We start from the raw sequence: 15001 nt of genomic DNA on the forward strand, positions 1-15001 counted from the left end.
AGAATAATGGTTGTTCTATTTATACAAGAGATATGTTTTATGGTCATGCCCCGCTGGTCAATGATTTATTCTTAATGAATCTCGAACGTGATGTTACACATATTCATAGTGTAGATACCAAAAGATGTAAGGTTGATAATGATAGTCTCACATACGTGTGGCACTACCACCTTGGTCACATTAGTGTCAAACGCATGAAGAAGCTCCATGTAGATGGACTTTTGGAGTCTCTTGATTACGAATCATTTGACACGTGCGAACCATGCCTCATGGGCAAAATGACCAAGACTCCGTTCTCCGGAACAATGGAGCAAGCAACCAACTTATTGGAAATCATACATATTGATGTGTGCGATCCAATGAGCGTTGAGGCTCGCAGTGGCTATCGTTATGTTCTCACTCTCACTGATGACTTGAGTAGATATGGGTATGTCTACTTAATGAGACACAAGTCTGAGACCTTTGAAAAGTTTAAGGAATTTTAGAGTGAGGTAGAGAATCAACGTGACAGAAAAATAAAGTTCTTACGATCAGATCGCGGGGGAGAATATTTAAGTCACGAGTTTGGTACGCACTTAAGGAAATGTGGAATTGTTTCACAACTCACGCCGCCTGGAACACCTCAGCGTAACGGTGTGTCCGAACATTGTAATTGCACTCTATTGGATATGGTGCGGTCTATGACGTCTCTTACTGATTTACCGCTATCATTTTGGGGATACGCTTTAGAGACAACTACATTCACTTTAAATAGGGCACCGTCCAAATCGGTCAAGACGACACCGTATGAATTATGGTTTGGGAAGAAAACTAAGCTGTCGTTTCTAAAAGTTTGGGGATGCGGTGCTTACGTCAAGAAACTTCAACCTGAAAAGCTCGAACGCAAGTCGGAAAAATGCGTCTTCATAGGATACCCTAAGAAACCATTGGGTATACCTTCTACCTCAGATCCGAAGGCAAGATCTTTGTTGCTAAGAACCGGTCCTTTCTAGAGAAAGAGTTTCTCTCGAAAGAAGTAAGTGGGAGGAAAGTAGAACTTGATGAAGTACTGCCTCTCGAACTGGAAAGTATCGCAGCTCAGGAAGATGTTTCTGTGGTGCCTGCACCGACTAGAGAGGAAGTTAATGATGATGACCAAGGTACTTCAGATCAAGTTGCTACTGAACTTCGTAGGTCCACAAGGACACGTTCCACACCAGAATGGTATGGCAACCCTGTCCTGGAAATCATGTTGTTGGACAACGGTGAACCTTTGAACTATGAAGAAGTGATGACGGGCCCAGATTCCAACAAATGGCTTGAAGCCATGCAATCCGAGATAGGATCCATGTATGAAAACAAAGTATGGACTTTGACAGACTTGCCCATTGATAGGCAAGCAATAGAAAATAAATGGATCTTTAAGAAGAAGACGGACGCGGATGGTAATGTTACCATCTATAAAGCTCGGCTTGTCACTAAGGGTTACCGACAAGTTCAAGGGGTTGACTACGATGAGACCTTCTCACCCGTAGCGAAGCTGAAGTCCGTCTGAATCTTGTTAGCAATTGCTGCATTCTATGATTATGAGATATGGCAAATGAACGTCAAAACGGCATTCCTTAACGGTTTCCTCAAGGAAGAATTGTATATGATGCAGTCAGAAGGTTTTCTCGATCCTAAGAATGCTAACAAGGTGTGCAAGCTCCAGCGCTCCATCTATGGGCTGGTGCAAACATCTCGGAGTTGGAACATTCGCTTTGATGAAATGATCAAAGCGTTTGGGTTTGTGCAGACTTATGGAGAAGTCTGCGTTTACAAGAAAGTGAGTGGGAGCTCTGTAACATTTCTCATATTATATGTGGATGACATACTATTGATGGGAAATGATATAGAACTTTTGGATAGCATAAAGGCCTACTTGAATAAGTGTTTTTCAATGAAGGACCTTGGAGAAGCTGCTTATATATTAGGCATCAAGATCTATAGAGATAGATCGAGGCGCCTCATCGGTCTTTCACAAAGCACATACCTTGATAAGATATTGAAGAAGTTTAATATGGATCAGTCCAAGAAAGGGTTCTTGCCTGTTTTGCAAGGTGTGAAATTGAGCACGGCTCAATGCCCGACCTCGGCAAAAGATAGAGAAAAGATGAGTGTCATCCCCTATGCCTCAACCATAGGGTCTATTATGTATGCCATGCTGTGTGCCAGACCTGATGTAAACCTTGCCGTAAGTTTGGTAGGGAGGTACCAAAGTAATCCCGGCATGGAACACTGGACAGCGGTCAAGAATATCCTGAAGTACCTGAAAAGGACTAAGGATATGTTTCTCGTTTATGAGGTGACGAAGAGCTCATCGTAAAGGGTTACATCGATGCTAGCTTCGACACAGATCTGGATGATCCAAGTCACAAACCGGATACGTGAATATTATGAATGGTGGGGCAGTAAGCTGGTGCAGTTGTAAGCAAAGCGTCGTGGCGGGATCTACATGTGAAGCGGAGTACATGGCAGCCTCGGAGGCAGCACATGAAGCAATCTAGATGAAGGAGTTCATTACCGACCTAGGAGTTATTCCCAATGGGTCGGGCCCGATGACTCTCTTCTATGACAACACTAGAGCTATTGCCCTTGCCAAGGAGCCCAGGTTTCACAAGAAGACCAGGCACATCAAGCGTCGCTTCAACACCATTCGTGAAAATGTTCAATATGGAGACATAGAGATTTGTAAAGCACATACGGATCTGAATGTCGCAGATCCATTGACTAAACCTCTTCCACGGGCAAAACATGATCAACACCAGAACTCTATGGGTGTTCGATTCATCATAATGTAACTAGATTATTGACTCTAGTGCAAGTGGGAGACTGTTGGAAATATTCCATAGAGGCAATAATAAAATGGTTATTATTATATTTCCTTGTTCATGATAATTGTCTGTTGTTCATGCTATAATTGTATTAACCGGAAACCGTGATACATGTGTGAATATATAGACCACAATCAGGCCCGTCGAGGGGCATGTGCGAGCGGTGCAACCACACAGGGCCCCCAAAGTCATGGGGCCCCGACCAGAGGGAAAAACCTAGGAAAGCCGGTCCCCATCGGAAGAAAACCAGAGAAAACGTTAGCGTACAGGTTCGTTTTTATTCCCAGTACACACACTCGTACGTAACGTCTTCTACACTTCTATTCACCATGCCATCAGGAGGACAAGGGCGCCTAGGGTTCCAGAATCCCCTCCTACCTCTGCTGCGGCCAGTCCCGGCCAACGGCACCCCATGCCAGGCTTCCGCCTCCCCATCCCAGCCTCTCCCCCGTCTTTTGCCGAATTCCAGTTGCCCCGACCAGGTAACTACTCTACCCTCCCTTCGTCCCTTGATTGGTTTGGTGTTTCCTTCTTTCTTCTGATTTCTTGTTTCTATAATTGTGCAATTGTTGCATATAGTGAGATTATATGCTTCCCTTGCATGTTTAGTTATGAGAATTATGACAATTTCTTACTTTGGAACGTATATTGTGAGTTTATACCTAGAATGGAGTTTGTTTACAAGGTATTTGTAAGAATGCCTGTATGAAAAAAATGTTTTTCCTTGTATTCTATAGAAGTTGACAGTCAGATTCGATCTGGCACATTATATGTGATTTGCTGTCATGCCTGACAAGTTGTCAACACCCGATGAATGTAGGACACCAAAGGAGGGAGCATAAGGTACTTGTACCCATATGACAAGTCCACTTAGATTCAAATAGTTCTTCAGTTATATGTTCAAGTTATATTGTTAATTTAGGTATATGAAGTTTGTAAGATTTAGGGCCTTACTTTCCATTTCGCACCGGGCCCCCAAATTCCTAGAGACGACCCTGAGCACAACATGTCCCTAGTAAGCCTCTAGTTGACTAGGTCGTTGATCAACAAATGGTCATGGTTTCCTGACTATGGACATTGGATGTCATTGATAACGAGATCACATCATTAGGAGAATGATCTGATGGACAAGACCCAATCCTAAGCATAACACAAGATCATGTAGTTCGTTTGCTAAAGCTTTCCTAATGTCAATTATCATTTCCTTAGACTTTGAGATTGTGTAACTCCCGGATATCATAGGAGTGCTTTGGGTAACATCACAATATAACTGGGTGACTATAAAGGTGCACTACAGGTATCTCCGAAAGTATCTGTTGGGTTGGCACGAATCGAGACTGGGATTTGTCACTCCGTATGACGGAGAGGTATCTCTGGCCCACTCGGTAATGCATCATCATAATGAGCTCAGTGTGACTAAGTAGTTAGTCACGGGATCATGCATTACGGAACGAGTAAAGTGACTTGCCGGTAACGAGATTGAACGAGGTATTGGGATACCGATGATCGAATCTCAGGCAAGTAACGTACCGATTGACAAAGGGAATTGTATACGGTATACGGGATTGCTTGAATCCTCGACATCGTGGTTCATCCGATGAGATCATCGTGGAACATGTAGGAGCCAACATGGGTATCCAGATCCCGCTATTGGTTATTGGTCGGAGAGCTGTCTCGGTCATGTCTGCATGATTCCCGAACCCGTAGGGTCTACACACTTAAGGTTCGATGACGCTAGGGTTATAGGGAAGATTTGTGTGTGATTACCGAATGTTGTTCGGAGTCCCGGATGAGATCCCGGATGCCACGAGGAGTTTCGGAATGGTCCGGAGGTGAAGATTTATATATGGGAAGTCATCATACGGTCACCAGAAATATTCGGGGGTATACCGGTATTGTACCGGGACCACCGGAGGGGTTCCGGGGGTCCACCTGCCCCGGAGGGCCTTATGGGCTGTAGGTGGAAGAGAACCATCCCCTAAGTGGGCTGGGCGCCATCCCCCTAGGGCCCATGCGCCTAGGGTTGGGGGTAACCCTAAGGGGGGGCGCCCCCCTTGCTTGGGGGGCAAGCCCCCTCCCCCTTGGCCACCGCCCCCCTCTAGATCTCATCTAGAGGGGCCGGCCCCCTTCCCCCTTCTCCTTATAAATATAGGGGTGGAGGGAGGGCTGCAGCACCACATCCAAGGCGCAGCCCCTCCCCTCCCCAACACCTCTCCTCCTCCGCGTGAGCTTGACGAAGCCCTGCCGGAGAACTGCCACTCCATCACCACCACGCTGTCGTGCTGCTGTTGGAGCCATCTTCCTCAACCTCTCCCTCCTCCTTGCTGGATCAAGGCGCGGGAGACGTCACCGGGCTGCACGTGTGTTGAACACGGAGGTGCCGTTGTTCGGCGCTTAGATTGGAATCCATCGCGATCTGAATCACTTCGAGTATGACTCCTTCATCCGCGTTCTTGCAACGCTTCCGTCTCGCGATCTTCAAGGGTATGAAGATGCACTCCCCTCTCTCTCGTGGCTAGTTACTCCATAGATTGATCTTGGTGATGCGTAGAATTTTTTTAATTTCTGCAACGATCCCGACAGATACCCTTCTCACTGATCATGATCCAAGGTCTACCGTAGAGTGCCAAAAGCACTCCGTCTGGCCTAAATGGAAGGATGCAATCCAAGTAGAAATTGCCTCGCTTAACAAAATAAAGGTATTCACTGAAGCAATACCGACACCTCCCAGTGTTTTCCCTGTGGGATTCAAATGGGTTTTTCTCCGGAAACGGAATGAGAACAATGAGATGGTGAGATATAAAGCAAAGCTCATAGCAGAAGGTTTCATGCAGAAACCTGGCATTGATTTCACTGAAACATATTCTCCAGTAATGAGTGTAACCACTTTCCGATACCTTATATCATTGGTAGTGCAAAATCATCTATCTATGCAGTTGATGGACGTCGTGACCGCATATCTTTACAGGTCACTAGATTCAGACATATATATGTAGGTTCCTGACGGAATCTCTGTCCCGAATAGAAGTGCAAAATGCAGCATGTATTGTGTAAAGCTGAATAAGTCATTATATGGCTTAAGGCAGTCGGGACGGATGTGGTACAACCGACTCGGTGAGTTCCTTCTTAAAAAATGTTACTCCAATAGCGCTGATTGCCCATTTGTCTTCATCAAAAAGTCCTCTATAGGATTTGGCATCATTTCTGTGTATGCTGATGATCTCAACATTATCGGCAGCACACCAGACATTGATGAAGCACACAATCGCCTAAAGATGGAATTTGAGATGAAGGATTTGGGTAAAACCAAATTTTGCTTAGGCATTCAACTTGAGCACCTTCCCTCAGGAATCATGGTACACCAATCTGCCTATATTGAGAAAATATTGGAGAAATTCAATATGGACAAATCCTATCCATCCAAAACTCCCATGGTGGTTTGATCTCTAGACGTAGAGAAAGATCCGTTCAGACCTAGGGGTGACGGAGAAGAGGTGTTGGGACCTGAAGTTCCATACCTCAGTGTCGTTGGAGCGCTTATGTACCTTGCAACTTGCACAAGACCTGATATTGCATTTGAAGTGAATCTACTTGCTAGACATAGCGGTGCTCCCACCAAACGTCATTGGTTTGGATAAAGAATATCTTTCGATATCTCTAAGACACAAAGGATCTTGGCCTATTTTTCTAGTTACAGAAAAAATCAGGACTCTTGGTATGGTTGGATATACAGATGCTAGCTATTTGTCTGATCCCCATAATGCCAGATCTTAGACCGGCTTCATGTTCCTACATGGTGGCACTGCTATATCATGGAAGTCTTCAAAACAGACTTTGGTGGCAACATCTACCAATCATTCTGAAATAATTTCATTATTTGAAGCAACATGCGAATGTGTATGGCTTCGTAAAATGATAAACCACATACAACAGTCATGTGGAATTGGTTCGATAGAATCACCCACCATTATCTATGAAGATAATGCGGCCTGTGTTGCATAGATGCAAACATGATATGTCAAGAGTAATATCACCAAGCATATTTCTCCTAAATGCCCCTCCCCCCAATAATCTTCAGAAAAGCGGGAAAATAAGCATTCTGCAAGTCAAATCATGCGACAATCTTGCCGATTATTTACCAAGTCTCTACCAAATTCAACATTCCAGAAATATGTTCATGGAATCGGTATGCGACGACTTAGAGACTTGCAGGTGTCAGGGGGAGTCTCTTCTTGAGATATCCTTATTTGAATGACATCAAATTATGCTATCTCTTTGTGTGTTTACGTTTCAGGATCGCATTAAAGATTTTATGAAGAACTTTTGAAGGAGAATCTTTTGAGATGATAGAGCTTCCCAGATAATCATGAAGATGATTCTACATGGTCAAGCGTAGATTAGGGGGAGTGTTAAAACTAATTATGTAATTAGGGGAAAATCTCCCCTTGCTCAACCGTCGTGCGGTTGTTCCCGCAACGGGCGCCTCCCTTTGATTCCCTGGAACCGACGCTCTCTAGCGATGGATCATCATGTCTCTTCGGGACGTATAAAAGGGGCCTGTAACCATCGATCAAGACACCCGATCACTTTTGATTCGAAACATCTCCAAAGGGCACCGTGGCTCTTACATACATGATGCGTTACTATAATTATTTTGACACTCCACCCTTAATCTTTACCGATAGAGCCTTCAGTGGTGTTTGAAACCGATCATCTTCTAGTCATTCTTGCGCCTTGATATAAAGTGTTTGGATTATGCTTTTTAGTTATTTGATTATTAAAATACTAAGAAACTAATTTATGAGTGCATTGACCAGATTAATCAACCAATGGAATAGGAAGTTTACCATGTGAAATTAAGAAGAGTGTTGATAATTAAAGATTTTTGGCTTCTGGTCGAACGGTTCTTAATTCAACTCGAGGAGATTTATCAAAGATCTTATGTGAAGAGCACAACGTAGAATGTATGTGAACTGTATTGTAATGGCTTAACATGGTGGTTTTATATTTTCTGCTTAGTTCCTCTGGATATTTGAAAGCATGCACACCCTATCCTATGAACAAGAGTTGGAAAACGCCTTCTCTCATTGAAAGCACACCACCGGAAGGGATGAAATAAATGCAGACTCGTGGTTTAGTTCCACCACAATGAACCTAACCATTTGAGCTAAGCTTAGTTCGCTCCTCCAGACATAAACCTGCTAGTTGCTGATATCTCCCTCCCATCCGATGTAAATGGTCCAAAAAACTTTATAATTCATAAATGAAGTGCATACGTTTTTAAATGAATCTATCTGCATAAGTTTTTCTGAGATTCAAGTTTGATACGAATACTAGTATTTAATCTTATGTGTCACCAAATTAATTCCTGTTCAAAAGTAGTTTTCATCGTACGTGCCTTTTTTACTTTTCGCATATATAAGAGGTCAAACTTCATAAAGTTTGTCCATACTTTTATATTAAAATATTAACATTTATAGTATTAAATTTATGCAATATGAAAATTAAATTCATGGTGCATCTAATGTTGATATTTTTTTTCAATAAAGTTGATCAATTTTATGAAGTTTGACTTCAGAGACAAAGGACGAGCACCAGAGGGAGTACTATATACATTATGTGGACCATAAGTCAGGTTTCTAGAAAGAGAAATCATCTACAACCGGACCTCATGATGGAAATGGCCGTCGTTACCCATTGTGGCATTGGTCCAGTCGTAATTTAAGGTGGATGGTCAGATCAACCCAAGAGCCAAGACTGTTTTTGTTTTAAAGTTACAAATATGCTACTACCTCTGTGAATAAGTCATTCGCGTAGTTCTAGGTCGATGATTTAAGTATCTAAATATGTATCATATGTGACAAAAAATATATATTTAGAAACTACATCCGTCTAGAAATCTAGTGATATACTTTTCATGACATATAACACATATTTAAATCCTTAAATCGATGACCTAGAACTACGTGAATGACTTATTCACCTAGACGGAGGTAGTACCTTAGATACAAACAATTCATGGTAGAAATAGAAATGGAGCTGCCTATTTTTTTGATCAAATAAATTGAAATAATGTTGTTGTAAATAGTCTTTGTTTTTGTGCACTATTACCATGTTGTTCAATGAGACATGAACTCGTTATTGAACCATTGGGTTGGCTCCATGTCCCTAAACAGAAGAGGGGCCATCAAGGACCAGGTTCGGACCAAGGAACTGGACCCCACAAACGTCTCGCTTGGTCGTAAAATCGCATCCAACTAAACCATTCTAAACCAGCCTAAATGTTTGGGCTGATCGACCCAACTCGACCCCACCTATCTTGTCTTTATCTGCATTATGGATCAAACCCTTGCCATTTTTGCCTCTCCACCCCACTTTCAGTCCGCTTTGCCCAGCTCCTTTTTGGTGATCTTGGGTCATTTTCAACATTGTAGGCAGCGAATCTGAGTACGTCAACTTGGATTTGGCTAGCTTTCTGTCGATTCCAGGAGGATACTCAACCACATGGCTTCGTTCGCGCCTTAGCGCCAGTGGGGCTTAGATTGAACGGCGGTGATGCGCCGCCCGCCGATGGCTTGAGGTGTGTGTCTGAGCAACCCCTGCATTGGGCCCTTGTCCCCACGGTGTTAGGCTTCAAGTTTGGAGCCAAACGTGCCCATGGTGAGATGGCCAAGGTGCGCCGCGTTGCAGAACGTGAGTCGCACCGTGCCACGTCGGACAAGGCCAGAAGGATATTCGTGCTTGTAACCTGGCGAGCGATAAGCTCAGGCGGCACGTGCGCTTGCGGTGGAGCATACCCGTATTGTCCATGCCCTCGCTGGCCCTGCCCCCCAAAGAGGAAGAAAGAGAAGAACGGTGTCGCATTCGACACCTCCAGGCGCAAAACAGATCCGCCTCGGTCTCTATATCATCTTCAAGCGTTACAATATCTATAAACCGGACAAGTGCAAGGGCGACAATGGATGAACTTTCTCCATAGCTCGTTAATTCTATGCTCTATAAGAATTATAAAGTACATTGTTTGATCTATGTTGCATGAGATTATATGGATTTGAAGGGCATATGAGGGGACGATTTGCCTAAGTGTGGTTGTAGATGCTCCAGGACAGATAATAATTTATCTTGTGACAGCCTGAATGAATGACACAAAAAGATAGGAAACCAAATAAAACCCCCCAGATGTTTATGCCAGTAGTTTACTTGATTTCCCATCAGACGAGTTCAGGAATTCAAAGCCTATAAGCAAAAGGTGAAACGCTCAACTACAGGGACTAGAGAGCAGATCCCGAACGTCTTCCCACTTTTAAAGAAAACAAAGAACTCCTTCCCCCTGCAAACAGTTACTCAGCCTTGGTGCTTCGAGACATCTTGCATGGCATCATAAGCTTTCCTGCATATTCAAAAGAGGACCATCAGAGACTGCTTCAGTCACTTGTAGTAACACTTAGGAGCAAAAGCACAACAAGAACTTAATAAATACTAATATAAGTATGTCTGGTTCCTCACAATGCATAATGCAACCAATGATGTGTTTGCCACAAACAACAAAAAGGAGGCAGATGGGATACCGTAATGCATCCTCAATCTCAGTGTTAGCTGGGTCCAACTTGAGTCCATCCAGAAAACTTTCACAAGCACCCTTGTAATCCTGATGATAAAACACAAGTTAATAGCCAAAAACAATTCGCACACAAACTCATATAGAGGAAAAAACATCCGGCAGTATCTTTTTTTTAGATGGTATCTTCTATGTAACCTTCAGTAACATTAGAGCCGCGCCCTGCCGGTAACAGGCTGTTGGCCAATCAGGCCGCATTTTTCTGCATTCGTTAGCATCTACCAAAGCCTTGTCTCCGTCACCCATGCGGAGCGAGCAAAGGCTCCTGTTTGAGTACATGGTCGCATCATCTGGATCAAGCATCGTTGCCTACAACCAACGAGGCAAATATTTGGAATTTGTGGGCACTGACAATGAGATAGGAAATCTACCACATGACTGAGAAGAGACTCGACATAGTAGATTAATCCTGAATGAGTAAGGCTGGAAAACAAAGCCAATTAATCCGACATACAGTTAACAAATATAGCACAATGTTAAGGATATACCACGCGAGAATTAAAGTGGCAGTGCGTAAATTATGTTTCCCCTATGTCTTCCTACAAGTGGCTATCATGACGCTTTTTATCACTTCATTCATTATCCACTATGCTTTAACCAAATCCAGAAGCCAGTAACTCCTAAAATATTACAATTATACTTAATTTATTCTCATAGAAATACACCATCATCAGGTTAACACACTACTAATCTACCCTCTTCATGTTTATGACAAGCTGGAAGCTCAACGATGTCTTAATTCTGCCATGATTTGTAACAAAACCAGCTCCCGCAATAATAGGCTGCAGACCTGTGGCATCGTCGGTAGGAACCTTTGTTGGCCCGTTCTTTGATAGAAGCCCCCCAACTCGATGTGAATTTTTTGGTATTTGAACAAGTTTTGACCAAAAGAATATTTTAGATCAATGTATTCGCATTAAAGAATAATGTAAAACCATATCATAATCTATGAAATTAGAAGCCTTGCCCGCTGAGCCAACCACCCCCTCTCCAACCCTCTCCCCCCTCGCCGCCACTGGCAGGAGCCGCCGGGTAGAGCCTGCGCGGCGGCGGGACGCTTCATTACTTCCCTTTCGCGAGGCTGGGGTGGCACGGGGCCGCTAGGCCAAGGGGGGTGTGGGGCGGCGCGGCGAGCTAGCGTCTGTCGGCGTGGCGTGCGCGGGCGATTATGGCTGTGTGTGTGCTGGTGGGCGCGGTAGGTCAAGGGCGCGTCGACGTGTTGTCGCGGCCCGATCCAGGGCGGCGTGTGGGCGTGGTGCTCAGGCGCCGTTCTCGGCTCGGAGCTGCTGCGTGCTGGGTGGGGGATGTGCGCTTGCGGCCCCTACGGCACGCTGGTGTCTGGATCTGGTCCTCAGGGCCGAGTCTACCGTTGCTCAGCCGGAGGCGACGCGCCCTTGCACGCAGAAGGTTGGACGGCACGTGCGTGGTGTCTGGATGCCGGGGCGGCGACCCCAGGGGATCTCGACGGGGTTGCGCCATCACGGCTGCGAGTGCAGCGTGGCGGTCGGCCAGGGACACCGGTGGCGGCGGATCTGGGGTTCTCCCTGCCCAGATCCGTTGGCTGCGGGTGGTGGTGGCTTGGACGACGCCGGCAGCCCGGACGATGGTAGTTAGGGATGTAAGTGGTAAATAAATGGTGTCCACAATCCCGTTTAGTTCATTTTTCTAGCTTGATAGTTCATTTTTCTTAAACAAATGAAAAAACTATTTGAACTATCATATTATAAGTGGATTTTAAACGGGATTAAACGGGACCCGGTTGACATCCCTAATGGTAGTTCGCTCCACCTACGTGGTTGGGGAAGGCCAGAGATCGCGGTGGAGGTGGTGGCGTCCTGTGGGCGTGGGAAGGGATGTGCCCTGTTCTTGATCTGGTGTATGCGGTGCTACAAGATATCCTCTCCTCCCACTACGGTAGTCAGCTCATTTTGAGAATCTCCGATGGACTTGGGGATTCGTGGTTTGGGGTTGAGAGAAATTCCTGCTTCGCGATGTCCAAGGCCGACAACGGCAACGCCTGCGGGCGCCGTCCCCTCCATGGAGGCATTGTCTTGGCCCCAATCCGAATCTCTCCCTCGTGCTCAGAGAAACCCTTGGTCCGACCTCCGAACCAGGTGATGGCTGCGTCATGGCATCGTTTCCCTCCTTGAAGACATCGTCTTGTTGCTCGAGGAGTCCCGTTGGTGCAGCTCGAGTCGGTGTCGGCAATTGCTCTGGCGTGAGGCACTGAGGCGCAATGTAGATCATCGCCGACGCTCTCTCGACGACACCTTCTCCATGTCTGCCCGGACCCTGTCATCGACTTGCCGACTTTTTCTTGGCGCAAATGGGTGGGGTATGTTGGTTTGTGTCGTCCTCGGGTCTTGGTCGTGTTGTCGAGATCTTTGGCGTTGGTTGTGATGTGTCTTGGTAGCTCTGTGATTTGCATCATTGCCATTGGCTTGGGCTTGATCTAGGTGATGCATATTTCGTAGTTCGCATGGGATGTGTGGTTGCTAATCCTGGTGATTAGCGTTGTAATGGCCGAAAGGCATTGTACCCGGCTTCTTTGCCGCTTCTTCTCTAATGCCATGATACACATGCTTATACGTACTCCAGAAAGAAGTCTTGCCTCCTTCAGGTTGAAAGTTCGACAAGAAAAAATGGTGATACACAATCCATTAATAACATATGGACTAAATGAAATTTTAGAAAGGGACAATGTAAGAAGTATATGATGCTTTAATATTACCACACTGTAGGATCCTGCTGCAGAAAAATAATCCTCCTTCTTGAAAGAGTTGTTGGCAAGTTTCTTAAACCCTGCCGCTCTAGTTTTGCTTTTAGACACAGGCTCGTCCTGGATCATCATGATATCGAAGTTAATGAAAGACTTTAGATGCGCAAAACTGTATAAGTTATAAAATACTTCGAATTATGATGTAAATATTTGGAATCGGATCCTATTACATAAAAATCCTTTTGCTCACATATCTATTGACTGCATATCTGTGAGTACCTCCAAGCATCTCCGCCGTGTTGTACCAAAGAATTTATCGCCTAAATTGTCAACTAAATTCACACAAATTTGTGATATCATGCTTTGGTAACTACAAATATGAACATGCATGCTACATTAATCTACATACATACAACATCGCAAGTCTCCACCGGCCTTACCCGCCAATGTGAAAGTCACATTTTCATTGTTAATAACTGGCAAGGAGGTACTGATTTCCTCCATTTAAACTTCCCACGCACATTGTATCTAGAAAGACTGTAATAGGAAATTGTCTACTTAGTACTTAAACTTTTTAATTGTCGCCTGTCACTACATTTCTTATTTGTCTGCGTTGTTTTTGGCTTGTAAGAAACTTTATAGTAAGATTTAGGCTGCAGGCACCATTGATGCAAAGCCCGGTGGTAATGACCACTTCCCTTTTCTACAAAAAGAACATTGCATTATCTTCCTCTTTGGTGCATGGGCCTTGCTTCTTCTTTTCACGTGGGAGGAAGTTGTGTTGTGTGCTATGATTAATCCAACAAGCCCGGGCTTTAATTCCAACTGTGCCATTCCAGTATCAAAGCCACTTTCGGAATTTTGGTTTCCTATTTTTGGACGAAATTATTCGAATATGCAAGAAAGTACCGGAGCCTTACGCAGTACCCGATACATACCTAGGTCTTGGAGGATTGTCGGCAACTAAAGGTCCGAAAGAATAGTGTATTTTGTTGCCCCTAGAATTCCTAACATGTGTGCATGGGTTGCAACTTGATAGGGTCAAAGTGTATGCATGTAGAGTTTTAAAACCCAGTGCCTAGCCACCATGTTTGCAGTGCTGATTAGAACTCTACATGAATGATTCGACAAAAAGATTGAACTCAACAAGCATAGTGTCAAAGAGGTAAATCTTACATCATCTGGAAGAACACGGTCGGCAGCAGCATCCTCCTTAATGCAATCGACGAAGTCAGTTGAAACGAGTTTTTGAGAATGGAGATTCTCCACAGCATAGGTTAAAGCTCCCTTGGCATCAGCACCAGCCTATATCACAAAAAAAGATGTTCAATGTCTGTATCAAGAAAATATGGGGATAAGTCAGTCCTTGAGCTTGTGGGATGGTGACGGCCAACATTGCACATGTCAATGACTTGCAGATCCTAGGCCATTAGCTAGACTTGTTTAATGAAAAATAAAAAGATAATATTTTTCGAGAAGATGCTTACGGAACTGGAAAAAGACGTCACTAGACAACTTCCCCTATTATATAAACACCTCATAAAACCACTTTTACATGGATGTATTTACATGAGTAAGGATGAGAATGGGTCGGCCCTCTCTCGACCTGACACTAGACAACTCCCCCTATTAATTATATAAACACCCCATAAAACCACTTTTGCCTGGAGGTGTTTACATGAGTAAAGATGAGAATGGGTCATCCCTCTCTAGGCCTGACACTCGGTTGGCCCCTCTGCTTTGTCAACGGACATGGAGCTAACCCAATGTTTTGTGGTGACTGGCCTCATGTCCCATTGGGTAACACGGTTT

The 15001-nt window shown here is 44.5% G+C and overlaps 1 pseudogene; it reads right to left on the bottom strand.

The window, feature by feature from the left end:
• Positions 1-9877: 9877 nt before the first annotated feature.
• On the bottom strand, positions 9878-14497 carry LOC119307766 (annotated as a pseudogene).
• Positions 14498-15001: the final 504 nt, after the last annotated feature.

Source organism: Triticum dicoccoides, chromosome 1B (genome assembly GCF_002162155.2).
Source record: "Triticum dicoccoides isolate Atlit2015 ecotype Zavitan chromosome 1B, WEW_v2.0, whole genome shotgun sequence".
In the NCBI taxonomy this organism is placed as follows: domain Eukaryota; kingdom Viridiplantae; phylum Streptophyta; class Magnoliopsida; order Poales; family Poaceae; genus Triticum; species Triticum dicoccoides.